A 27,713-nucleotide genomic window follows, 5' to 3' on the forward strand; every position below is an offset into this window, starting at 1 on the left:
TTGGCAACGAGACATTATCTGTCTCATACATATAAAGGAAGATATCATACAGTGCAGCAATTATAGAGGTATCAAGTTGCTGAGTACCATCTATAAGATATTCTCCTCTATCTTGCTAGGCCGGATAGCCCCATACGCCCAGAACATCATTGGCCCATACCAAAGAGGCTTCAGTCCAGGCAAATCAGCAACACATCAGATTTTCTCTCTGCGGCAAGCGATGGAAAAACTGTTGGAATATGCTCGGGTAAAACTGTACACGGCCATGAGAGAAGTCGGTATCCCGACGAAATTGATAAGACTGACAAGGTTGACCCCGACCAATGTGCGAGGCCAGATAAAAGCAGCAGGATCACTCCTAAGACCACTTGACATCAACAACGGTCTACGACAAGGGGATGCCTTATCATGCGTCGTCTTTAACCTGGCCCTTGAGAAAGTGATCCGTGATGCTGAGGTAAATGCAAAAGGTACGATCCTCTTTAAGTCCACCCAATTACTGGCCTATGCTGACGATATCGACATCATGGGAAGAACCACCTGAGATGTACAAACTGCCTTCATCCAGATCGAGCAGGCGGCAATAGAGGCGAGATCTTGGGCTGCATATCAATGAAGGCAAGAAAAAGTATATGGTGGTAACGTCAGCACCGAAAACCAACCAACCAACAACATCGAACCGCACTGGTCAAACAGGAAGAATAAGGATAGGAGAATACAACTTTGAGACCGTTGATAATTTCTCCTATCTAGGGTCGCAAATCACAACCGATAACAGTTACGATGATGAAATCCGCGCACGGTTGTTGTCAGCCAACAGTCCTTATTTCAGCTTACAAAAACTGTTCCGCTCGAAACGTCTCACCATAGGATCAAAGCTTTTACTGTACAAAACAATGATCTTGCCAGTCCTCATGTATTCCTCGGTAACTTGGGCTCTTAGCAAGAAAAATTGCGAACTCTTGGCCGCGCTCGAGAGAAGAATCCTCCGAAGAATTTTTGGCCCCCTACATGAGGATGGACGATTCCGTATCCTACATAACGACGAAATTTATGAGCGATACCATGACCGTCAGGTTGTGGATAAAATCCGGTCCAATAGGTTACGGTGGGCGGGTCATTTAATCCGTATGGATGAGGATGATCTAGCCCGGAAAGCCCCTAGGGCAATATCTGAGACAGACAGTGCCAGACAGCTTTTAGGGATATCGAATTGGTGGACCTGGGCGCAAAATTGGGATGTCTGGAGTTCTTTATTAATACAGGCCTAGACCGGATACCGGTTGTTGTGCCGTTGATGATGATGAAAAGAATCAATCGTCCACCTCTTTCTACCTAATGTTTTATCTCAGATTGTACCACTGGAGTGGAAGAAACTGCGATTGACGATCAACTGAATTATGCAAAGAGCATTTTCAAATTCTGAATTTTCTACTTCCTGCTCCATTTATTCAGAAAATCCTAAATACGAAAACGTAATGAATAATTTCACAGCCGATAAGTCAACATAATGCATGGATCTGAAAATTGTGCATATTTTCCAAAATTTCCAGCCACAATTCCTTGTGCACGCTGTGCTCATAGTCGCCGGTATTTGCATCTAAATATACTTCCAGACGATAGTGCTATTTTGAAGTCGCCAGTCAATCTGACGACATCATTTCGTTTTTTACCAAGGCGCACAGAAACAGCGATTCTGCTTCAGATAACGATGAGCGCTCCAACAAGAATTCAGAGTGCAAACGAGGGCACCACATAAACCACAATAACGTGAAACGAGCATTATGGTGGCTGTGCTTACGCTATTTTAAGCATTTGTAATAAAACGTTGCAATCAGCCGAAACTTGAAAAATACTCCGGAACTAAAATTTCCATGAGCACTTGCTGGGCAGAGTGCACTTTGGGCCACTGCAAATTCACATCCCAAAAGTTAGCGGAAGTACCTACTTAGGGAACTTTTTCCGGGATTATCGTGTAATTAGTTCTCTGGTGATGGCGACGACGACGACGATGGCACTCTTGCGAAAGCCAAAGGGAAAACCTTCTTTTCAGCGTATTGCCTTTGCGCTGCAAAATAAACACTACATGGAAGCTTTTATAGGCTATCATGCTAAGTCTGGTTGCATTTTTTTCATAGTGGCGTGTTGCTGGTGGAGCGCAGACCGAAGACGAGGCAGAGGTGGAAAATGTGTCGAACAAACATGAAGCAAATTGGGATATAAATACGTGAAATGAAAACGTATCTGGACTAGGTAAAAGGCCTGGAGACGTAAGTAGATATTGCGGTTTAAGCTCGAGGGGCTTCTTGGCACAGCGAAACACAGTAAGAGGTTAGTGTTACCAAGCAATTAGATATGCATCTACTCCGTAAGTAAATGGAACTCAACTTACTAGGAGGATGCTAGTCTAGGGGATATTTATTATTAGTCCTTCTGGTAAGCTGTATACCACACTACTTAGTTTCTTAACAGCTTACTAGCATGCGAGAATCATTGATTTGGATGTTTGATGTCGGTAAACTCCCGTGGAACCTTGGTGTGTTTAACTTCAGGGAATTGACTTTGGATAATCGAAAATGAAATGAACTTCATCCATCCCTATACCTCAAGCAACTTTCAATGTGCGTTTTTTCTTAATTACTCTGTAAGCAAATTACTTGGTTAATGTCTACCCAATTCCTTTCATGATTACTATCTTTTGTTGTGTGTCAGCAAACAGAACTGCGAGTCAATGATGGCAGCTCACCATTCGAAAACTAGTCACGAAAAGCTGGACTGTCTTCAAAGTTAAGTCTGTTTTTTTTTCGTTATATTCCATTCGCTTACTATTTTCGTCCAGCAACCACTCAGATTTATATATGTAGTGGACACTGAAAGAATAAATAGATTCTAGCAATCGAAATGAGCTGACTTCATCCGGGCATGGGAACGCCTCAAGACCGATAATATTCTGTCTAAAAATGGAAACGGGAAATAGGCATGAATGCAGAATTATCGTTTAAATGAGTTTCAGGAAGATGGTCGGTGTTTTTGCTTACTCAATCCGACATTCAATGCGTGCGGGTGCTTCATTTCAGCGGATCATCAAACCAGGAAGAATATCATTTTGTCGATTGAGATGTGCAAGAAGAGACGAAGGACAGATGAGGGCTGGAAACCGATCTGGCAGCTCATTGTTTACCGAATGTGCATGCAGTTTGTCGGGTTCGTTGTTGGAACTTCAGCAGAAGTTGCGAAATTAACGATGGACGGAGTAACATTAAATTGTTGATCATCGCGAGCTTATTGCAACTAATAAAGTTGAAAATTTATGTTGCGTGAATGATTTATGCTCTGGAATACAATTTGGAATTTTCGTCATCAGCGTGGGATCATGGGAGGAAGTTTGATTGGGTCACTAATTTCTTCCATCTTTTCTAATAAAAAATAAATCCGGCAAAAATGAAAACAAAACGCAGTTGGAGTGACGGTTTTTGATGTTGATACAAGTGGTTAGTGATTGAACGCTTCGAACTCATTGACACATTTTTGCATGTCGCTATACCTTCTAAACGCTCATTCCGATTCCAACTGATCGTCAATGGATAGCAATCCAAAAACCGATAATGCATTGGATATGCGGTAGCAATTTGCCATCTTTAATGTCCCTGCGTCGAATGTGAAGACACGCACGGGGCAGGCAAGCACTCCAAGAGGCGATACGAAAGTCCCAAGTGCCTGAACTACAGGGCAAGTAACCAACCTGCCAAACCCCAAAGGGACCAACTTTCCCGAAGTTATGGGTCCCGGGGGCATAACTCTCTCTTTCCCTTCCAACCATGCTTGACTTCAATGCCCTAAACCATGACCAGTTCCGAAGAACGGAAATAAAAACACGGAAAGTAAAAAGCCTGCGCCCAAGTACAAACGTCAGCAATCATAGGCAAGCCTAAGGTCATGAAAAAGTCGTTAATAAAAAGGCAAAGAACAAAGCAAAAGTGAGAATTCGCCCAGAGGCAATCGATATCTTCCCTAAGGGCGGTTTGACCTAAAAGATCTGGGTGGAAATGAAAGGTGATATCATGTTAGAGCCAAAAAAATCCAGCTTGGGCAAAACCGACGGCTTTCACACCTGAGTGAAGAACTCGTTTGGTGAGTTCGCACCCAAAAATATGAGACCTACATATAGTGCAAGGATCTTGACGAAGTAACATCCAGAGAAGAAGGAGGAAGAAGAACTGGGAGAAAAATCTTTCGAGAGCTTGAGAAAAGCCTATGGTAATACTCAAACGCTGCCCCTCGGACACCACCTTATCGTGGTGGGGGAGCTTGTAGTAGTTTACTACTACACTAAAGGTGCCCAAAACATGCATATGGAAACGAAGGATTTAAACTCTCCACGTGGTAAGAAGTTACAGACTTCGAATCCATCCGCGACCATGAGCATGTTGCGGCCGAGGTGCGGATTTTGGAGTCCTCATCACATTCATACCCCCTATAGATAAATCTGTAGAAGGCATGCTTTCCGACTCAGTGGAAAGCTTGTAAGCCAGAAAGGAAAGTACGGTAAATCTCAACTTGGGAGAAACTGGAAATCCGACTACGGCCGGCCCAAATCTATCCGCAAACGGAAGAGGAAGGCTCGGCAGAAGGGAACTTCCGCCACTAAGGAGGGGAGCCTGCAGGCTGAATCTTGTCTGTCAGAATCTTTTCCTTCACCATTACTGGTGACATGGACGCTACTGGTTTAACTCCCTTATGTGGAAATGAATCCAAGCGGCCCGGACACCATGAACTTGCAAAAGCCCCAAGCCGGCAGCCGAAGAGGACACTACGAAGGAAGATGAAGCATCTTGGGAATGAGGATATGGATGTGGCTATACCAGTAGGTGCGGTAACGTCTAGAGAAATCGGAAGCAGGGAGGCGGAATCTACGGCGGAAGGTGGGGATAAACTGAAAACCGCGGTGAGATCCACACTATACACACCAGACTCTTCTGTCAGCGGTAATGCGCGCAAGAAACATAAGACCAACACATTTGCTGTGGCCAATGCTTTATTGTGCTCTGGATGAGGGCTTACATCCACGCGTCGCGCGGGGATTAGGGCCGGTGTGCCGGGAGGTGATCAAATCAGCGAGAGAGATCTAGATGAAGCTGGTCCCTTCTATAGAAATACGGATACGAAGGCGAGAAGGAAGAGGAGGCGCAAGCGACAGTTTCTGTTCTGACTGCTGCCGTGGGAGTTTCCTGCAAGGATGGAAAAATGTCAAAGGGACAATTTACCATTCTCCTGTGGAAAAAATGCTGGAACCTGGAACGAAGCCACGATTTAATAATCAAGGTTTTCGCGGTTTCTCCATTTGAAGTGCACCGACGAAGCTGCTTTAAAGTGGCTCCAGCGTCCCGGGAAATTACCCTTGTGCTGGTGCAAATGCAAACTTACGAAGGGACTGCCTTAATTTTCAGCGGATTGCTCAGCGCGCAAGAGGACAAGACGAGGTGACGGTTAGATCTGCAGAGTATAAGAGTCGGAAAACGCAACTTCGCAATGAAATCAACAGGTAGAAGGCACGCTGCTGGCAACAACTAGGCAAACAGAGAGCCATGTGACCTCGCGTATAAGCTAGTTACTTTTTTGGTAACTAGCTCGGTGCCCATTGATCATTGCCTTCTATGGAAGCAGCGAAGCTGGAAGAAATTTTGCAGGCACCTCGTTGACCCCATCCGAACTGACGCTGTCGATGATGGAGTGACCACTGAGGAATGCCCGATATCCACTACACAGGAACTAGAGGAGGCGATCCTGTCTATGAAGGACCAAAAAGCACCAGGACCGGTGGGATTCCCAGCGAGGTGTTGAAACTTGTACGTAATTACAAGCCGAACTTGTTACTCGACGCATTCAATGCATGTTTGACAGCGGTTGTTTTCCCTTCTGTTGGAAGGTTGCGAGTCTTGTGCTGAAAAGCAAGGACAAAGGCGACCCCGAGGCGTCGTCAACGTATCGTCCGCTCAGTATGTTAAACACAGCGGGAAAGCTGCTTGAAATGCTCCTTATGACCCTCGACGTAAGAAACGCTTTTAATTCTGAGAGGTGGTACGACATGCTTGAAGCACTAGAAAATCGTTTCCAAACTCCAGGCTACCTATTACGGATCCTTTTTTATGGGTGGAGGTGGAAATCTTAAAAAGACGCTGCTGCGCCGGGTTGCAGCAATGTGTGGGATTCTTACTCTGGTTTACACCAGCGCAATTAAGTCACACGTCCGTTGCGCTTTTCGAGCTCGTTCCCGTTCCTTCAGCTACTCCTGTACCGCAGTTACTGTTTCGCTTATCGCACTTTAGTTTGCCGCCGACCTCAGCATTTCCTCCATGAAATTATGGGATCCGAAAACACTCCTTAATCCGACCCCAGTTGGATGCGTTAAATGCATTCCTGACATCCAGGGTTACCACCGCGCAGCACTTACCAGCGGCTGATGTTTCCCAGACTAAGTCTACGACCGTTACAATGGCATCAACCGTGGACCGCGCTCTACGAAACCCATGGTGCCGCTCCGATAGATCACCCGCTAGCTCGACGAACAGAAGCAACCTGTTGTATATCACCCTCTCCAACATCTTCCCCATAGTGTCTAACAGATAGATAGGGCGATGTGAAGAGGGTGCGCCAGGTGGTTTTTGGGGCTTCGGTAGCAGAACCAACCTCTGCCTCTTTCACTGAGCGGGAAACACTTCTTCAACCATGCGGACCTGATTTTAGCAGCCAACTTCAGGACTTTGTTCGGAATCCCGTCCAATCGCGGATCCTTATTGTCTCCAATTCGGCCACAGATCTTCCATAGTTCCTCTTCGGTCACCCCAGGGATTGTGAAGACGTCCTATTAAACCATTGGAAGAGATCCGCTTTTTTCTTGTTGTGGGAAAAGGATTGCGATTATTTTGAACAATGGTCGCGAGCACATCACCTATTGCGGATCTTAAGGGACTATTTAAAGGACCGTGCCTTACTCCGAAATCCGATACGGACAGCATCGAATGAAGGTGACATCAAAGGCGGTTCAGGAAGCAATCCTTTGTAACGTCTAATACGATAGTTTTCTATGACTCGAGATATCTGGTGAATAGCATCTGGTTGGGTACAAGGACGATGTTGCGAATGGATGGTTGAGCATTGATTCTCCCTAGCTCTGCAGAAAACCAAAGTCGTTACGCTGGCTAAGGAGAGGGTTTCCACAGTCCTCCCTATTCAGGTTGTTGAAGGCATGGTCTTATCAAAGCCGGTGGTGAAATGCCCTGGCATCATGATAGATACGAAGATGAGCTTCTTCGAGGAGATTCGCAACACTGCTAGAATGTATGCAATTTGTTGGCTGATGTCCAGCATGCGTCGATTGCTGATGAGTGCAATTCAGTCCGTCCCCCTTCACAATTCCGAAATATGAACCGACTCTCTCAGCAAGAAAATATCTGGTTTTCGTACCGTTTCGGAGCTAGCTGTAATGGTGATAGCGGGAGTTATACCGATCGCTCTCCATGCTGCCGAGCGGATGCTTATACGTCCAGAAAAAGCGTTTGTGAAGAGAGAGCACGCACTCTCTGTGTGTGGAAGCAATCTTGGGAAAGAGAATCGAGGGGTAGATGGCCCGCACATCTTATAAAAGACGTGCGGCCGTGGTTCAATGTAAAGCACGGTGAGGTTGACTATTAGCTAACCCAGCTGTTCAGCGGACAAAGGTATTTTCAATTTTACCTGCTTATAATCGAAAAATCACGGTCGCTCGACTGCGTTTATTGCAAGGACGTGGTGGATGATGTCTGCCACATCTTTTTCTTCTGCAGAAGGTGGGTGCGCCAATGCCATCACCTTTCGATGGAAGGGTGCCTTGGGTTCCTGGGAACCATAATTGAGGCTATGCTGCAGAGCGAAGAAATGTGGAGCCGAGTGGCACGTTAACCTCAATGCATTCTTAAGGAGAAAAAGAGGGAGAGGGAGATGGATAGGAGAGATGCCGGGATAGCTGAGGCTGGGCGTGAAATCACGGGGTTTTGCCCCTATACTGAATAGGCTTGGCCTCAGGTAATGTGTGTCCAGAGACCTAGACGCTCCAGGGGAGTGTTTTAGGTGATAGTCTGTCTCAGACAGGAGTCCGGTGCTTTGTGTGTAAATGCATTTCATCTCCCTACCCCAAAAAATGGGTCGATCAGTGTCTGACTTTATTCGGTTCCAGAATTTCGATCGTTTTGATTCATCGGCCATCTGGTAGCTTTAGGTGCCAGTTTGCCACAGCTGTTCCCCAATAATGGACTCGTAGTTTAATTCCCCAGTTCACTATGGCTTTCGCAGCAACGGATTTGCTGATTCCAAGTGCAGGTTTTGGTCCTCCAAATGAAGAAATGATCCTTTTTTTGCAAATGCATCCAATTTTTCACTGCCGATAATAACTTTATGTTCCTCCAAGCGGAAGAATGTCTGCAACAAAAATGGAAGGGTCGCACCATTTGAATCTGTTCCGACAGTCAGGCGACATTATCAGTACTAAATAGCAACGACATATCAAGCCAGTTGGTGTGGAATTGTCATCAGATGCTGCTGAAATTTGGCCGATTGAACAAAACATTCCTGATGTGGGTGCCGGGGCACTCGACCATCGCTGGTAATGAGGAGGCTGACAGACTGGCTCGCCGAGGGTCTGGATCCACAATGGTGGGGCCAGAACCAGCTCTTGGAATCCGACCATCTACTGTCAAGTCTACTCTGAAGGGTGACATTGCAAGGATTCACGCAGCCGAGTGGGGAAATTTGGACTCTTGCCGGCAGACGAAAATCTTTATGAAAGAGCCTGTGGTCACTAGAGTGGCATTTTTGTTGTCCCTTAAGAAGTGGAACATGAAAACCCTAGTAGGGCTTCTAACGGGGCACTGCACATTAAACTACCATATGGAAAAGATCCGGGTGGTGGAGGAGACAGACCTGCATTTTTTATGCAGCTGCCTGGCCTCCTCAGGTCTCAGACGATGACAACTTGGCAAGGGTTCCTTCAATGAAGAATCTGCACACTCTCTGCCTCTGGAGAATGTTCTCAGATTCGCTAAAGCTTGCGAACGCCGTAGGCTGGAAGCCACGCCTAAGAATGGCCGGAGTGCTCGGAGCTGCGGCTCCCCCAGTAAACTAAACTAACTAACTTTATGTTCCACTACTCACTTGAGTGTTATTTTACTTCCAGTCGTTAAAATATTAAGGTTTTATTGGCATTCCCGTGATAATTTAGGATTAGTTTGAGGTTTTTAGATTTCTTCTCTTATGAGCCTCAGTGCAGATAATCGCAAAGGGATGTGCATCCTTCCAACTGGCAAGTGGAATTTATCCCTTCTATGCGAGGCCATCTGCTTTGTAATCGGCGTAATCTGCTGTGCTGCTGTAACGCAATTTGAATCTCAAACGAAATATTTATTTTGAGGAGTTACGAAAAGCGAAATTGTTATGGACATTCATGACGGAATCAAAGCAAGGAATTTTCCAATTTGCGTGACAAGTTAAAATATAAAATTGTCTTAATTACGGTGTAGGCTCCATTCTGCCGAGCACGTGGAGAGAAGGATCATTTCCCAACATGAAGCCAGGCTACGGATGAGAAGCGAATTCAGGAAGGATAAGCGGAAGTGACGGAGAGTTATCGCGGAAATGCTGTCGTGCGGGTGCCCATTCATCCAGATTACTGGATCCATTATTGCCGGCATGTCCATGACTTAAACATGATATATTGATACGATGAGTTATGGTGCCAATCGCTCTGGCAGGCTCTGGCGAATCAATCAATCACTTCCCTAATTAGACTCACAACGAATCGGACTGATTTCTCGAAACCAAATCACATTTCAGCAAGCACCGCGTCATCGATTGCAAAAAAGATATTTGGGCAAAAGCAGATAAATTATTCCGGCATTCTGCTCGCCGCTGAGACCAAGACTTTCCTTTCTGCAAGAAGATACCGCGGCACAGACGGCCGGAATGACTCATGACGGTAATGAAGCCCCGCTTTACAGTCTTTTGGTATCTCTCCCGTCTTGAGGGGCGCATCGTAAAATTTTTCTACTTGGCTAACCACAAGCGTTGCGGAACGCCGCCAACAAACAATTCCCAGCTTCTGTCGAGCACAACCTGCACCCTCCACCCTCGGCCGCGGCCTGTTCGACACAATACACTCCTCGGACCGGTAGGGTTGGCTCGTTGACTGACTGGAGGTCATATTCTTTCCATTTTATTGATTTATTCTTTTTCTACTCACCGGCTGATGATAATATGCATTTCCTCGCTGATGGTGGGGACACGGAAGGGCGGCCGGGGCGAGACACGAGGACGCAACGAAAAATTGCAAATTCACGGATTCCGCTTGGATGAGTTCCTCGACATCCAATTTTTTGTGTTGGTTTTTCTGAGAGATTGGAAGAATTCCTGGCTGCAGGCGATTGGTGATTTGGGGGTTCTGTTTAGGGCGTCAGGAGATCCGCCCGACCGGGGACTTGCTCGTCCTTACTTAGAGGCGAACGACAGGCGAGGCAGATCCGTAACGTCAGCGAGAAAATCACACGAGACAACAATGACAGACCCGACGTCGGTGGGGGTCAACCCTCGCATCGCCAGACACTCATGATGACGTCGTTGTTCGCGACTGAATGATGCATCCTCCATTCCCCTCGGACTCTCAGGATGCGCGCGAGTCGGGTAAAGTGCTGGCCGTGGCTTGACAATTCACGTTCGGATTTCAGGGCTGGGTTCCGGGCGGAGGAGAGGCTAATTGTCGCTGGGGTGGCCTTGTAAAGTGCGTAGAACGGGAATGCAAGGAATGTCGCGACCAACAAAGCACCGTACACCGACACGCCAAACGCACGACGTGATTTCTGCACCACGAAACGGAGTCTCCGCGGCTTCTAGCCACCCAGCATCAATGGTCAGATACGCTGGACCTTCCCGCACGACCGCGATTACTCACTCTCCCACTTCGCCTGCACTTTTCCAAATTCCACCTACACCCGAGATTTCCGCCTTCGCTAGTGGATGCACTGGCTTTCGACACGCGGCCTTTCGCTCGCTTGCACCATCTATTTTCCCTACAATTTTCACACTCGCGGACACTTCAGGACGGGAAAACTTCACCGTGGGGAAAGGAAGAGCGGCGACTCCTTTGAGACGGCACCCATTGAGGCCTCGCACCCCCCTAGACTCGGACAGATTATCCGATCATGTTGTCAGATGCACTGGGAAAATCGTGCGTGGGAAAAGATATCCAATCGCCACACTGCACTCAACACTCGGCCGAGCCCGCGAGAGGTTTCCAATTTTGATTTACGACTCGTCGACGGGAAAACGTCGATACAAACAAAACACCGAACCAGCGACCAACATCCCACACGCAAGGCACCGTGTTTCACTCGAGAAAAATCGGATTTTCACACAACCAGCACCGGATTTTTACATGATCGGCTTGGCAAATGTTTCTGAAGTTATTCTACGCAGTTTTTGATTATTTCAGAGGTGGCTAAACTATCGACATTAGGCAAAAATCGCGACAGCTCCACGCGAACGTCAGACCGATGCGCAACCCAAACGCCATTGAATAGGACTGAGGCAGGCATTCACAATGACGGCAAAGCCAATTTGAAGTTTCGATTGGGTAAGTTGGCAGTTAAAGCTGTACCTGAATAGGAGGTGGCGGTTCTTGTATTGGATTAAAGGGACAGAATGTCGAATACAGCTGTACCAGAGCCATAAACCACAAGGTTGGAATTTTAACTTATTGCTCATCCTGGGTTACATTTTAACAGTGCGTAAAACAAGGAAACGCGTCGTTTCGTTATTTTGAATAAGACTTCATTCCAGCGGATTAAAATACATAAATAAAGAAATCAGTCAATAAAAAAATAAAACCAAATGAAAGACACGATCCACAAAGCGGCCTCTGTAACCCTCGGGGTCACCAAGCCGGGTAAGCGGTCCATCAACCGAGATACTCGGCTTTGGAATGATGATGTTGAAATTAAGGTCCGTGAAAAGAAACGCATCTACCACAAATTTCTCAACGATAAAACGCCTGCTAATTGGCAAATTTATAAGAATGCCAAGCGCCAAACAAAGAAAGCGACCCCTGTCACCCGAGCGAACCATTTCAAAAATCTTTATGATAAACTGGACACTCGGGATGGCGAGAGAGATCTGTATCGACTTGCTAAAAGCCGTAATGAACGTACACAGGATATCGAACATTTCTGTTGCATTAATGACAAGAACGGTACTTTACTTACCAACCGTCGAGCCGCAACGGATAGATGGCGAGAATAATTCGAGCAGATTTCAACTGAAGAATTTGCTCATCCTCCACTTCCACAATCATTGCCGACATTTGGAGCAGTTCCACCAGTCAGCGCAACTGAAGTCGAGGAGGCAATAAAATAAATGAAATCGGGGAAAGCAACAGGACCTGACGACATCGCATCTGAGCTCTAGAAAACGCAGAGCTGGGACCCAACACTGTGGCTCAGCGAATTCTTTAACCGGGTTCTTCAGGAAGGAAGAACACCATCTGTCTGGTAAGAAAGTACCACTGTTCCAATATGGAAAAAGAAAGGTAGCCCAGCAGAATGTTCAAATTACTTTGTTATTTGTTCATCAAGGAAGCGCTCTCTCACCACTTCTCTTCGTTCTTGTTATGGACACCGTCACACATGATATCCAATGTCCAGCGCCCTACACACTGCTCTATGCAGATGATGTTTTCCTAGAATCTGATAGCAAAAATGATCTCGAGCAACTTGTTCGAAAATGGAATGATCGCCTCATGTAATACGGTCTCAGATTGAATTTAAACAAAACTGAATTTTTGACGACCGATCCCCATGAAACAGGCACAATCACTGTCAGCGGCAGTGATCTGCCCAGAAGTGAGTGATTTAAATATCTCAGGTCGATGCTATCAGCCAATGGATAACTGCGTTATGAAATTGCTTCACGCATTAACGCAACCTGGATGAAGTGGCCTTCCACGACTGGTGTTCTTTGTCATCGACGTATCAACGAACGTCTCAAATCTAAAATTTACCGCAATGTCGTCCGTCCTGTCGCTCTCTATGGTTCTGAGTGGTGGAGACAATGAACGGGGTAATGGAGACGAAGACGCTACGTTGGACTAGTGGCGTCAAACGTTTAGATCACATCCGAAATGAGGATATCCGCGATCGTTACGGGGTTGCACCGATCGTGGAAAAGTTGCGAGCGAGGCGTCTTCCATGATATGGTCACGCAATTCGTGCCAACGAGAATTCATTTGCCAAGATTGGTCTGAACATCGAAGTCGATGGAAAACGACCAAAAGGCAGACCTAAACAACGGTGGCTTGATAGGCTAGATGGGGATTTGCAAGCCTCGAGATTGCACCCAGATCAAGCATTCGATAGAGCTAAATGACGAGCCGACCCTGCTTGTGAACGAGACAAAGGCTGAAGAAAAAGAAGAAGTTAATAAAAAATAAATTGAGGATTTTGACTTTTTTTTTGCAAATGGAGTTTTTTATTTTTGTTACAAATTAAAAGATACCTCGATTAAATCTGTTAATAATAGCAAACTACGCGAGGAACCAGCAGAAAGCCCAGACCGTGCTGTTTTCGGTACTAAAAGAATATTGGGGTGGACTTTGGACGATACTCGCCTAGCATTCCTTTTATGAATTTTAGGGATGTTATCGAAGAGGAGTTTTGACAAGCCTTTATAATTATTATTCTGTGTGCCTATTAACCAAGCCTACAACAGTTAGCAATTTCAATATATACCCTACTATCAAGTACTTCAATTTGGCATCTGGTATTAAGTATTCTCCAGGTTCCTGGATACTGTCCTAGAACGGGTATGGAGGTTTCGTCACAATTCGCACAGAACCTGCAGATGGTGTCCTTAAATATCCCTAGTTTCCTCAGGTGATAGTATAGTCTCCAGTGACTAGTAGTATTCGCACTATAATTCGGAGTTCTTCTTGGTAAGGAGTAATCTATTGTAGATTACCCTTTCTAGCATTTTCCCCACAATGTTCAGAAGACATATAGGTCTGTAGGGGGTTGCTTTACCTGGAGGTTTACCAAGCTTAGGCACTAGTACTAACTTCTGTCGATTCCATGCTGCATGGAATATTCCCTCGGACATGCACGCTTCGAACAATTCAGCGAACATGTTCGGTCTATTCGATGGTATGCCATTTAGACCGGAAGCTTTGTTGTCTCCAATTCTACCGCAGATTTTCAGCAGCTCATCTCTGGTGACGGGCTGTATTGCCGTCACATTCAAAGGTCACCGGAAATTGTCAGTCCTCTCTCCTTGCAGCGGGAATAACCTTTGGATGATTTTTAACAACAGGGTAGGGCACGTGATCTGCGGAGGTAAACGGCCTCTGAATCGCCTTATCACGATTCCATAGGCGCTCCCTCACGGGGTTTACGTACGCTTCCGAACAGAGCTCTTTAAAGCTTGTTCCGTTGGATGGCGCACTCTTTTGCCCCTGATCAATCGTACCCACTGTTCTCTGAGTCGCTCTTCTGGCTCGGTGACAGGTTGGTCGAAGACTGGAAAGAATACTATTCCACCAGGCCACCACATGGGCAGCTCGTTCCGTAGCGGCGCCTGATTTATTAGATTGGTCTAGCCACACCTCTATGAAGGTCTGCTCATCCAAAACCTTTGCAGACCAATCTGGTACCGGTAATGTGGCCTTTTTACCCACATCTTCTACACCGATCGGACCAATCAACGTCGCTAGTGCATGCCTCCGCGAAGTGACTAAGCCTGAGGGACTTAAAGTACCTTCTTAAAGAAAACGGACAGTTTAACTATTTTTGCACCTAGCTGTGTGAACGGTAACTCCTCTGGATGCGGGCCCTGTTCTTTATGAGTGCCAATCGGATTATTTTACTGCAGTAATATAGGCCAAAATATATAGTATCACCCTTGATTGGTAGGCCAAGTGAATTCTGTCGGGTTTTTGACCATTTCCCGACAACTTATTGTAAAATTAGATTTTCATTTCTTACTGTTTCTCTTCTCTGTCTGTAAATCGTTATTCAAAAATTTTGAGAGCCCACAGTGGCCATTAGATTTAAGTTATTTTTTGTTATTTTAAAAGATTGTTTTTTATTGTTCATTTTTCCAATCTATTGTTACTATTGTTACCTATTTCTTAAAAATAAAAATGATTTTAAAAACAAAAACAAAAACCCTTGATTGGTGGCAATCGAACTATAGTTAATAAAGCTATAGTAACCCAAAATGGTCGCTTCAGTGTAAATTATATGAATTTGATTGTCTGTATCACGCTAAAATGAATATTCTGACATAATAGAAAACCTTTCATACCTGAAGCGTCCAGCTTCCGATTTCCTGATTTACTTTAAAGTTACATATTTAGATATTTGTCTATTGGTCGTGATATTACACATTATACGACACAAAAAAGTAACTATTAATGCCAGCAGATGAGATAGATAGTGAGATCGTTGAGTCGTTATTTCTCCATTTTTAAGGTGTGCCGTAAAATTTTACTCAAATCCAGCTTGTGGAACTTTCGCAAATAATTTCGATGCAGGGTGGTGGGCTGTATCCATATAATAGCCATAAACTCGTTTCCGATCCCACAGAAGAGTTCTGATTAGTGTAGAGACATCTCTTCCTCCTCCCTGACCAGTTCGTCGCTGCCTCATTGCCTTCTACTCCAATGTGGTCTGGAACCCAGAATATCCAGACCTTATTGAACCAGATAATTGTGTTCAGTCTCTTAAGGTATTCCCAAACCAATTTGGAGTTCACCAGGTTGGACCTAAGTGCATTGATTGGCGAATAGCTGTTGGGCAGAATATTATTATAGTTCTTCTGGAGGTAGAGGGGGACACATCTGTCTATGGCGTATTTTTCCACTTAGAATATGCTAGTGTGTTTACCAATGACCCCGGCGCTCCTTCTGCTGTGAGCGATCAGTCAGTGTACCCGGTAATCTGTTGCTGGTTTAAGTCGTATGTCACCAGTCACGCTCTTCTAGTTTGTCCTGTTACTCTAATGTCTTTTAAATTTCTTATCGAAATTAAATCTCGTTATCATATTATCCCTGGGCATCATCAATTCGGGGTACCGCCTAAAAAGAATATCTATTTGTCTTCGATTTAGGCAGCTCTCCGGCATACTGATACTCTCGCCCATTCTGAAGATCTCTCTCTTTGCCTGTATCTGTATGTACAGGTGGAGAGGAGAAGAGTTAATCCCAAAAGAACCTCCAGGGGCGACGTTGGGCATGACCTTACTGTCTCACTGATACACACGCAAGCCAGTCTTTGAAGTTTCTGTAACTTCTTGGCTGTTATATTAAGTTCAATTTTTCTGCCGAGATTACCGCCCCATTGGTTATCACAGACCTCGATATTGTAGTGTCTATCCAATGTAGTATTTTCGGGGTGCAAACCCTTTTTTCCTGCTAAGGATCCGAAAGTTAATAGAGCCCTCGTAGCTTTCCAACATGCTTCTTCCTGAGTAATTTTTGGGCTACTGTAAGACCGTAGCTGCTGTGATAAGAGCAAGAAGGCAGGGTCCAGACGGCGCAGATTTTCAAAACTAGCTTTCACGAAGGAAAGTTCCAGCACGCTGCAGTTACAGATTTCTCTGAGGTCCTCAATGAATGGTTTACCTCCGCAACCTGGCTCTATCTAGAGCTGAGCAATCGCAAAGCACGGGTGTGAGGGTTTTCCCCTTCTTCCCCACAGCTTCGGTAATGCGAATTGCAGAATGTGCCGAGTCTGGCGACAGGGTCCCCTATAGACCATCATGGGTTTCTAGTGTCACCAGTACGTCGACTTGGACTACACTGACGAAACCTGGAAAATCGTATGACTTTGATACATTATGTGTATCAGAAAAACCTCCCGCTCCGACTCCACAGGCCACCTTTGATCCATCGGTCCACACTATCCTGGCTAGAAAGTCCACAGTAAAGTTTCTTGTGAAGTTCGGCTTGCTTGTGGCGTAGTCCATGGGGAATGCCCAGAGTCCCCGACATATTTCGTGCAAGTTGATACTATGTTCGTAGAGCTTCGCGGTTTAGCATCCGCACTAATGTAGTTTGACAGCACTGTATAATACAGCGTATTTAATGTGGAGGTCTATGGCTATGGGGACGCAATGTAGGAGTACATTGAGAACATCTGCCGGGCAGAACTGCAGAGCCTCGGTAGCACCTGCACACGGGGTTATTTGAATTCTATTAAGTTTTGTTGTATTGCACTTTTTACTCAAGCCATAAAATAGAGTCGTACGTTAGGGTGGAATGTACCACAGCGACGTACATCCAAAGAACCATCTTTGGCCGGAGACCTCATTTATTCGCAAATGTCCTCCTGCAGGCTTAGAAGGCAATGGGGGGAGGGAGAATAGGTCTTCTTAATGCGTAGTTCTGGGATCAATTTCCAATCTAGCTTCGGATCCAGGATTGCATCCCGATATTTTACATTGGAGGAAAGAATCAATTTTTGTTCATTCAGCCGCTGGAGATAGAATTCGGGTACCCTTGTCTTGGTGGTGAATAGCATCAGTTCGGTTTTGGTTGGATTTATGCCGAGTCCTCATCTTGTGGCCCACAGGTACACCAATTGCAATACTGCTTCGATGATGTCACGCATAATGGAGGGGAACATCCCTGATACCAATATCAACAAGTCGTCGGCATACGCCACCGCCTTCACCCCGTTCTTGTCCAATATCCATTAAATTTCGTCCATCGATATCAACCAGACCATTGAAGAGATGGCGCCACTTTGGGGCGTGCCACTGCTCACAGCGCTGGTCAAGCGGTTACCTCCTAGATCCGACTGGATTATCCTAGTTCTTAGCATGGATATTATCCAATGCGTAGGAGATTCTGTCCAGGAGCTTCCCGACTCTTTAAGAAAGATTGGGCCCCTATGTTCCTTGGACAGGATCTTACTGAGCTTCGTAGATTCGCTGGTGGTTTCAATGTTCTGATAATAGTCTTGTTCTTCTTCAGGCAGTCCTTATATAATTGAAGATCTCCTAGGTTAGCTTCCTGAGGCTGGACAGATCTTTATTCCACCACGGTGGTAGTGTTTTTTGTTGTATTTAGCAGGGTACGAGATTTTAAAGACGGTTTTGAATGCCCTTTCCAGAGTTTCGACCTTTGACTCCAGTTCGTCTGGCATACCAATTTTACCAATTTGCGTACCGGAGAGTTTGTACATGATAACTTGATCAAACTTCCTCCAAATCGATCTTCCTAGGGTCTCTGTAAGTTTTGGAGACTTCTGCTGCGAGATCTGGACTGAAAAGTATCCAACTGTAATCTGAGAAGGATCTCTGGCGGACGCTCTCTAGTTTCCCACCTTAAGAATCTTATTGTTAGTAGGGTGAGATCAAGGACTTCCTGTCAACCATCACAGTTCCGAGCAGGGAAAATAAAAGCTTGATGTAATGCTCCTGTTACACACTGATATATTCATGTTAATAATAAAATCGGCGGTCAAAGGCTAGTATAGGTCCCAGGGCGAAACGTGGTTTGGTACCCACGATGGAGCTGAACCAACACCAACTGCTCTATTTCCAAACCCTATCTCCACGTCCACGTGATGATCGCTGGGAGTTCTTTATTAATTACAAGGACCGGTTTCCTGGAGAAGAACCACTACAGCGTATATTACATGGCCATCCAGTAAATCACGTGCTCGGAGTAGGTTTCTTAGTCAACCAAAAAATGAAACCTGCCGCTATGACTTTGAAAACATAAGCGAAAAGCTATGCACTCTGTGCTTGCGATGCAAATTTAGAACAGAGGAGACTGTAGAGTCGGAAAGGATACCTTCTACCAGGCAGTAGAATGAACCCTCGAAGCCTGCCCCAGTTATGATATCAAAATCATACTTGGGGATTTTAACAGCCAAGTAGGGAAGGAGTCCGTGTTCAGGTGATATCTCGGTTCTCATAGCATGCATAAGGAGCAGTGTCGCAGGAAATGGTTGTTGGAAATATCTGGTTCGCACGGAAAGCGGTCTATAAACATACGTGCGCCTCTCCAAATGGGACCACTTTAAACCAAATTGACTACGTGTTGATCAAACGCCGCCGCCCCTCAGCCTTGATGAATGTCAGAACATATAGTGGGGCCACTATAGACTCGGATCACTATCTCGTTGGCATTCAAATTACAACACCGCCTACAATCCGGTGAGAGTGAATACTGAAGCCATCCACAACAAAGCCCTCCGTAACACCTATTACTGGGGAAATGGATATCGCAATAACAGCAGATCCTGGCGATGAATAAATGAAGAACGTTATCATTGATACGGCCACACACATACTTGGCCCCATCCGCAAAAAGAGTCAGAACGGTTGGTTCGACTATGAATATAAGCTAGCAATGGAACGCAAGAATTATGCATACCGAGTAATGTTGCATTCTCTCTCAGGACGCAGGCATTCGCGGAGACTTATCACGAACTGCGTCGAGCGGGGAAGTGACTTCACAGACGGAAAAAGGAAGCCTGGGAGAACCAACAGGTCTGTGAACTCGAAAAGTACAGAGAGTAAACGCACCAAGCACGGAAATTTTACCAACAAGTCGGCAGAATGAAGCCTTATACACCTAGATGTTCATGGAATCGAGACAAAGAGGGATTTCCGACAGAATAGGCATATTGGAACGATGGGTTTAGTATTTTGATGAACAACTCAACAACCAGAATTTCCGTGAGTTAGAGGTCCCGCCAACTGAAGACGACGAACAAATATGGAGGCGACCAATAACACCAAGCGGTTCATCAACAGATGATCAAGGTGTGGGACAGTGAACCGATGCCTGACCACTGGCACCGAGGCATTATCTGTCCAATACATAAAAAAGGAGATATCACGCAGGGCAGAAATCATAGAGGTATCACGTTGCTGAGTTCTATCGATAAGATATTCTCCATTATCTTGCTAGGTCGGATAGCCCCATACCCCCAGAACATCACTGGCCCATACCAAAAAGGCTTCACTCCAGGTAAATCAGCAATAGATCAGATATTATCTTTGCGGCAAGCGATGGAAAAACTGTCGGAATATTGGTGGCCATATTCCGACAGTTGTACTATCTTTTCATCGATTTCAAGGTCACCTATGATAGCATAGTCAGGGTAAAACTGTACATGGTCATGAGAGATGAAATTGATAAGACTGACTAGGCTGACCCTGACCAATGTGCGAGGCCAGATAAAAACAGAAAGATCACTCTCGAGACCATTCAACATCAACGGCGGTCTAAAACAAGGCGATGCCCTGTCATGCATCCTCTTTAACCTGGCCTTGGAGAAAGTAATTCGCGATGCAGATGTCAATGCAAGAGGCACCATCCTCTTCAAGTCCACCCAACTATTGACCTACGCTTTTTTGACATTATGGAATGAACAACCCGAGATGTACAGTCTACCTTTATCCAGATCGAGCCGGCGGCAAGACGAAGTACATGGTGGTAACGTCAGCGTCAAAAACCAAAGAACTAACGACATCGAATCGCACTGGTCAAACGAAAATAATAAAAGTAGAAGACTACAACTTTGAGACTGTTGAAAATTTCTCTTATCTAGCCTCGAAAATCACAACCGATAACACGGTTGTTGGCTGCCAACAGAGCCTATGTCAGCTTACAAAAACTGTTCCGCTCGAAACGTCTCACCATAGGGTCAAAGCTCTTACTGTACAAGATTATGATCTTGCCAGTCCTCATGTATTCCTCGGATACTTGGGTTCTTAGCAAAAAAATTGCGAACTCTTGGCCGCGTTCGAGAGAAGAATCCTCCGAAGTATTTTTGGCTCCCTATATGAGGATGGACGATTCCGTAGCTCAATAGGTTACGGTGGGCGGGTCACTTAATCCGTATGGATGAGGATGATCCAGCCCGGAAAGTCTATAAGGGCAATATCCAGCCAATTTATGAAAAATCTAGCAATAATAAGTATAGAAATATACTATTATAAACTGTATTTAGGTAGGTGTCGTAATGTAGCGTATGTGATACCATCTGCTTGGATCACCATAATTTTTTTCTAATTATTCAGTTGGGTAGTTTCTGAAAACGGGTCCTTGAAGTAATTGACCTTTTTCGAACCCCTCACTCCTCTCTTTGCATGTCAATATTAATATCTGCTTCGAAAACAACCAATCGAAACCTTTCATTTGATACTACTGCTCACATGACTATAGGTTTTGCAAGTTTGATTCAGAGCTTGTGACTAAAATTAATTCCACCGAGTCCTGTATAACCTCATTAAGGTCCACTGACAATCGAGAAGACCTCCAAGTAGTCAGAAGTTTAAATTGTTGTTATTACTTTCAGACACTTACCTGCCATAGAGGACGCCATTGGATCATTATATTCTCAGACCAGATAATAATAGAAAATTGATGTGCAGCCCAGAATCCCAGCTGCAGTAGAATGTTGAAGTAATTCTGAATTTGAAATGGAAAAATCTAAATTTGAAATGGAAAAATCTGAATATGAAATAGAAAATTCTGAAATTGACTTGAACAAGTCCGAATTTAGCTTAGAAACTCCTGAAATTAGTTTGGAAAGTATAGCAAAAGCTATATATTCGTTGAGTAACACTTTTGCACCCCCTTTTGGATGGGACTAAACTCAACTCATAACGATGTTACTCACTGCATGCGAGAAAATTCACAGTTTTTCTCTTTCCGAAAAATTTCGTATCAATGGAAGTAATGGTTTCTGAGAAAATGGGTGTGACATACGGATAGACGGACGGGCTGTTGCTAGCAAGAATGTGTTCATTCATCCTTCGTGGCGTAGCATCAGTTTGGACAAAGGACCTTGATGGTCAGGCGTATAAGGAGAATATGATCTTGATATGGTCTACACGTGGTAAGAGTTGCTAGGGCTTTTCGAATAGCGTAACACGAAGCAGCTTTCGTAGTCATGGGAATGGTCCCCATTGATATTTTGGCTGAGGAAATGCGAAGATTATTCATCTAGAAAGTACGCAGTGACCATAACGCCGAAGATCCAAGACAGGAGGAGAGAACGCACATAATCAGGGCGTGGCAGGAACGTTGGGATGATTCTCACAAGGTGAAGTGGTGGTACAGGTTGATTCCAAATATCCAACTTTGGATTATGCGCATCGGTGGAGATATCCACTATCACCTGATTCAGTTTCTAACTGGGCATGGTGGATACTGCAGGTATTTATGTCGTCTTGACCATGACGATGCTCCCTTCTGTGCTGAATGTCTAAACGAATCCGAGGAGCCGGAGCACCTACGCATGAGATTCGCTAGTGAGAGGGAATAGCTTTAACTTCTCTTGAGGAGACCCTTACAAGTGGAAACGATCATTCCACGAATGCTCGAATACCAAGAAGAGTGGAAGCAGTTAATGGGACGATAAACTGTATTCAGAAGAAGCTTCGAAGGAACAATTTCCACCGTAGAAGTAAGCCGGTAGGGCTTTAACCCGCCCTACGACGTAATGTCTATAGATAATTTTATGGGGTATAGCGGGTGAGGAGAAGTGGTTTTAAGTGGTTTAAAGTCCCACACTATGGGTTTTGGTGCTTTCCGCGTCTATAACCCCAACCCTCCCCCTCCCCAAAAAAAAACAAAAAAAAAAGACCAACAGACAATAAACCAATTTTATTAAGGGTTTTGCTTTAAAACCTTGAAAAGCATAAATAGTATCCGGCATTGGTCAAAGCCGTATTTACAGTATATTTTCTCAAGGTCCGAAGTCGTGACGCTTCAGTGGGATACCTAAGTAGGTCCAGAACCATCATAGTAGTCCAAACTAGAAGCGATCCTTTATGGAGATGGGGCAAGCCGACACAAGTGTTTAGGCGAAATTCGGTACCAGGGCTTGTTTTATTTATTTGTCTCCCGATTTTTGGGTAGTTGATAATAATTGAGTTGTTCCGGATCACCGCCTCCCCTTTAAAATTTCCATGGGTCCTGAGAGACTTGTCTGGTACTTGAAACTTTTACATTTCCCGGCTTTGACTTTAGTAAAATGAAAATGAAAAGGCGACTCCATCACGATAACTGATGTTAATATAAAATGCACAAAACGTTTTCATTGATAGTCACTTCTTAAAGGAATATGATTCCTAATGCAATCGAGGCGAGCCTATTGGAAACCCCAATTAATTTTATTTTTTTACACCATACAATTCACTTTATTGGTCTATACCTATTTTTCATTATTACGTACATTCAAAAGTAATTACGGGATAAAGAACGAAGCGGGTGAAATGGGGCTTCCCAGTCCTATTCCGGGTTTACGTTGAACAACTTGATATCATCCAGTTGATGTCGTTGCACGTATTTCGTTGTACCGAGGCTCAGGAAGCGTTTGCCGTAATACCATTACATCAGACAACACCAATTATAGACAATAACAGCACTCCAGAAGCGAACCTATCGCATTTTTATTCATATAAAACTCAGAGCTTCCAGTCAGCCCTTTATACTACATACCAGGGTTTGGACGACTAATTACTGTACGTATTTGAACTTACAAGTTTTCAGCATGCACTCCATGCTGGGATTACATCCAGTGATTCAGATGTATCGACTAATTACCCATTGATTTTATGCGACGTCGAATATTGAATAAAACAATGGCGACATGAATGAATGGGGGGATTATTTCTATGGGAGCTGAAAAGATATTTCGCATTTTTTCCTTTCAGGCAACAAAAAGTTTATGAAAAATTAATGGTTTTGACTAGAATGACAAGTTTGCATTGTTAGGGTGTTAACCTTTTAAGAGAGTACAATCCTCATGTCAACCTTTATCTATTCTCGAGTAATTGAATCTGTCTAACAATTAATTAAAGCATTTGGTTCTCCATCCTAGTACTAACAAATCCGACAACGCTTAACTTAGGTGATTTGCAAAAAGTAAACCTTATGAAGATCGATTCAATGTCTGCTCGTCTATCACACTCAGTTTACCCATAAATGATTAAATTTGTTGCAACTAGATTTGGTTAGAATGTATGACCTTTGAATTTGTTAACATGCAATGTAACAGCAAGTTTAAGTGAGGATACCTGACCATAAATGTGGAAGGGGGTATAACATTTTTCTCTCAAATAAGTTCATATGGGGTATCAAATGAAAGGCTTCAGTCAGCACTTTTTAAAACTAAATTTTGAATACCAGCTGAATGATAAGCGAGTTTGTTCACACTACTTCCTCGAGGTGAGGCTGCGTCTAAATATTTACTTTTCCGTTGAAGACGAAACTCTCAGCAAAATTTGTGAATCAGACAAGCGGATATACGCCCAAAAAGAAGTGCGCTAGAATATAGAAGCTGGTTGCTTCTCGAAATCAGGTAGATGGACAACACTCAGATTCATTCAAATTTTCAAATAAAAAGCTAATATCGAATTTTATCTAATACTAACACTAAGTGCCAAGAATTTAGTCTCAGACGATCCTACCTAATTAAAAGCCAAATGGGCGCTGGTGGTGGCAGCTGGTGGTGGAAGAATCTGTTGAGAACTCACCGCAACATTGAGCACAGAATGGTGTACTTCTGCGTGGCTTAAACCAGACTGTGCAAGAGTCCCAGGATATCAAGGGAAGCTGTGAGGGATTTAGGTACAATACCTGTAGCTGACAATATTATGGGAACTATAACCACTTTCTCGAGACGTCAAATTTCTGCGCCAGTGGCTTATAGTTCACCTTCTTTTACGGAGCAACCCGTATTGTCAACTAACAGCACGTCAGGCTTGTTGTGTGGCATGTGGCGATCAAGTACTGCTTGCGGCTCATATCGGTAAACCGAATATGTTCCCGTGATCAACCCATGCTTGCATGCAAGGATTTGATGAATCACCTTACACACAGCATTATGCCTGTTCGTGTATTGCAGCGGTGACATTATGGCGCAGCCAGAAATGAAATGGTCCACTGGTCGTTCTATACCCGCACTATCATAAACGCGGCTGACGACCACGCCGTTCTGAATGACACAAAAGAGACCCTCTGTCTCAGCAAAGAGCTCCCCAGCACACCATCTGTTCGACAAATGCAAGTCCACAATCGAAAGATCCATCCTTTAAGTTAAGTGGCTTCGATGTCACGAGGCAGACTCATCCACTGTACTGCAGAATTTGAATGATGCATTCGGAATTTAGACATAGTAGCCCGTATCCACGGATGTTCTCCAGATTGGTTTCGTCCACGGCAATATTCCGAAAGCATAAGTCAGAGAAGGGATCGTGAACACTTTTATCGTATTCTTGCTCGTACCAGCTTTACATCATTCAGTAGCCATGAAAGGGGGTTCAGTACCATGCTATGTGCCAACCGACTGTGTATACTGGTAAATTTTTTATACCAGAAGTTCTGAACTCGATCCAGACCATGAGCCCTCCAGTTCTTTGAGCTGTTTGTGGCTCGTCGAACCTCCTTTCCGGTAACATCGGCAGAATTCATGCCAGGCGTAGTGACTTGGCGGATGCCTTCGGCGGTGATCCACTCAGCATGCTTGGTGGGTAACTTCCAAAGTGCCCTAATATTCTCTCGGTTCCGTCACCGAAAACTGTAATGTTTAGATGCTCCGTTGGAATTCGTTGAATACCTGGAAAAACTCCGCTGGTTGTATTCTGAACACGTCTGGAGTAACTTTCTTCATACCTTTACTGTGTTAGAATTTTAATTTCATAGTTCCTGTAAACTCTCTGGACTTTATTTTTCACCCGTCTGCTGGCATTGCCAGTGTTGATTTAAATCAGCCTAGCAATGTCCTGCTTTAGTGAGTCCCGTCGACGTTCCAGACGAATTTTACGTGGTGGATTTCGAATCTTCTCACCATGCAATCTGGCATCCACAATTGCACCAAAACACTCAAGTGATTGTAGTTGCAGCAGTGACATATCAGTACACAGTCGAGATGCAATCTCATCATACATTCGAGGTAAAATTCTCAGAGTTGCTGGAGATGCATAGAGCCTGGGAATACCTGGTCTATGCAAAAGAACCATATCTGAAAATTCTATACACGCTTTTTGAACTTTTGATATCTAAGCCGTTGAATTGACTATTTTTTCTATACTTGGTAGTGGCAGTGTCTTTGTCCGTCGTCTTCAGTTGGCAATTATAGAGTTTGAAAAGGGTTCAACGAAATCGGTGTAATAACGTACACATCCTGCTGAGAATATTAGCAATTAAGTTGGCTTTTTGGCAATGAAGCGGGCGAAGAGCGTGGTCAATCAGTCGTGAAGGTATCTACGAAAGATTTTGCAACTAGAGGAGAGGATTGAGATAGAGCGGTAGTTTACAGCTAGACTAAGGTCTTCACTATTGTGGATATGGATAAAAAGAGCCTTTTTTGAAACATGAGGAAAATAGCATTCTTTGAGAAATGTATTGTAGATTATACACAGTGGTAGGGAGAAGCACTGTTTGCAGTTAAGTAAAAAAAGGTATGGAACCCCTTCGGGACCAGGTCTGACATTGATATCGAATTTATCATTCATGAGTTCAACTAAAGGAAGGAGTAAGGAGAGGAGCGACAAGCGACTTTTAACAGGCTGCACCTTTAAAAGCGTAGAGCGCGCAGACGTTAAGGAAATTCAGTGCCGTTACAACAATAGCGATTGTGGGATTAATAATCATTGGTTTTCCAAAGGTTGGCCTCGATGTATGCATTGATCCTTCCACTAATAGCTGACGTTGTGAGCATGAAGAGGGTTGGCAAGTGGGTAACTCATAGGTATTGTATACGTGGGGGTCCTGCACCGGTAACTGTGTCTACTGGTGAAGTTTTTGTATCAGAAATTGTGCGCTCGATCCAGACTGAGGCTCCTTGGGACTCCTTGAACGTCTTCTTCTTTAATATGTGAGAATCTGTGCCAATGATTTGACTCAGGCTGAGTAGACGGGCATATGTCATTCAGTCACAAGAACAGATCCCTATGCCACCAGCGAGATTGGAATCGCGATCTTTCGCTATTCTAGCCCAGCGATCTAATCCTTTGAGCCATCCGGACACCGCTTTTGCTCACTGGTAACTCCAAAGTCTGGACGTTCTGATAGATTTCGCTGAGTGATCGTAAAAAGTTCCCATGGTTTGTCGCGTACTTTCCATTTTGTACACGTCTAGGGTGGCTTTTACGATACCGTCACAACCGACTGCATATGCTAGAAAGTTTCTGCATGAATGTGTCCAAAATTTTAACTACGAGTGTTTCAGTGGGGATGAAATAGTTCCGGTAAACCCTCTGCATGTATTCGTCTGCTGGCATTGGCTGTGCTGATTTGAGTAAGCTTAGCAATAATAATAATCGTTTGCGTAACAAGCCATATTAGATCAGGGCCTTGAAGGGTGTTAGGGCACTTCATTCAAGACCGTAACGGTACACTACAGTACACTGTAGGAGGCAATGTGGTCAGCGTTGCGCTCGTCTGAGATTATTACTCTGATTTGATTCATTTACTTATTCACAGCTGAGTCGACTGCTATCCGACATCCAGTCACGATAACAAATCCCTCTGCTACCAGTGAGATTTGAACCGCGACCTTCCGCTACGATAACCCAGCGCTCTAACCACTTGAGTCATCCAGCTTAGCAATGCCCTACCTCAATGAGTCTCTCCGACGTTCGGGGCCAATTTTTCATGATGGATCTTTTCG

General features: G+C 44.6%; 1 protein-coding gene across 2 annotated transcripts in view; it reads right to left on the reverse strand.

Moving 5' to 3' along the window:
- Positions 1 to 11,585, reverse strand: part of LOC119651072 — a 70,247-nt gene extending 58,662 nt beyond the window's left edge. For both annotated transcript variants that reach the window (XM_038054413.1, XM_038054411.1), the window contains exon 1: positions 10,271 to 11,585. The gene's annotated coding sequence lies outside the window, so the exon portion shown is untranslated. The remainder of the gene's footprint in view (positions 1 to 10,270) is intronic.
- Positions 11,586 to 27,713: the final 16,128 nt, after the last annotated feature.

Source organism: Hermetia illucens, chromosome 3 (genome assembly GCF_905115235.1).
Source record: "Hermetia illucens chromosome 3, iHerIll2.2.curated.20191125, whole genome shotgun sequence".
Taxonomy (NCBI): Eukaryota; Metazoa; Arthropoda; class Insecta; order Diptera; family Stratiomyidae; genus Hermetia; species Hermetia illucens.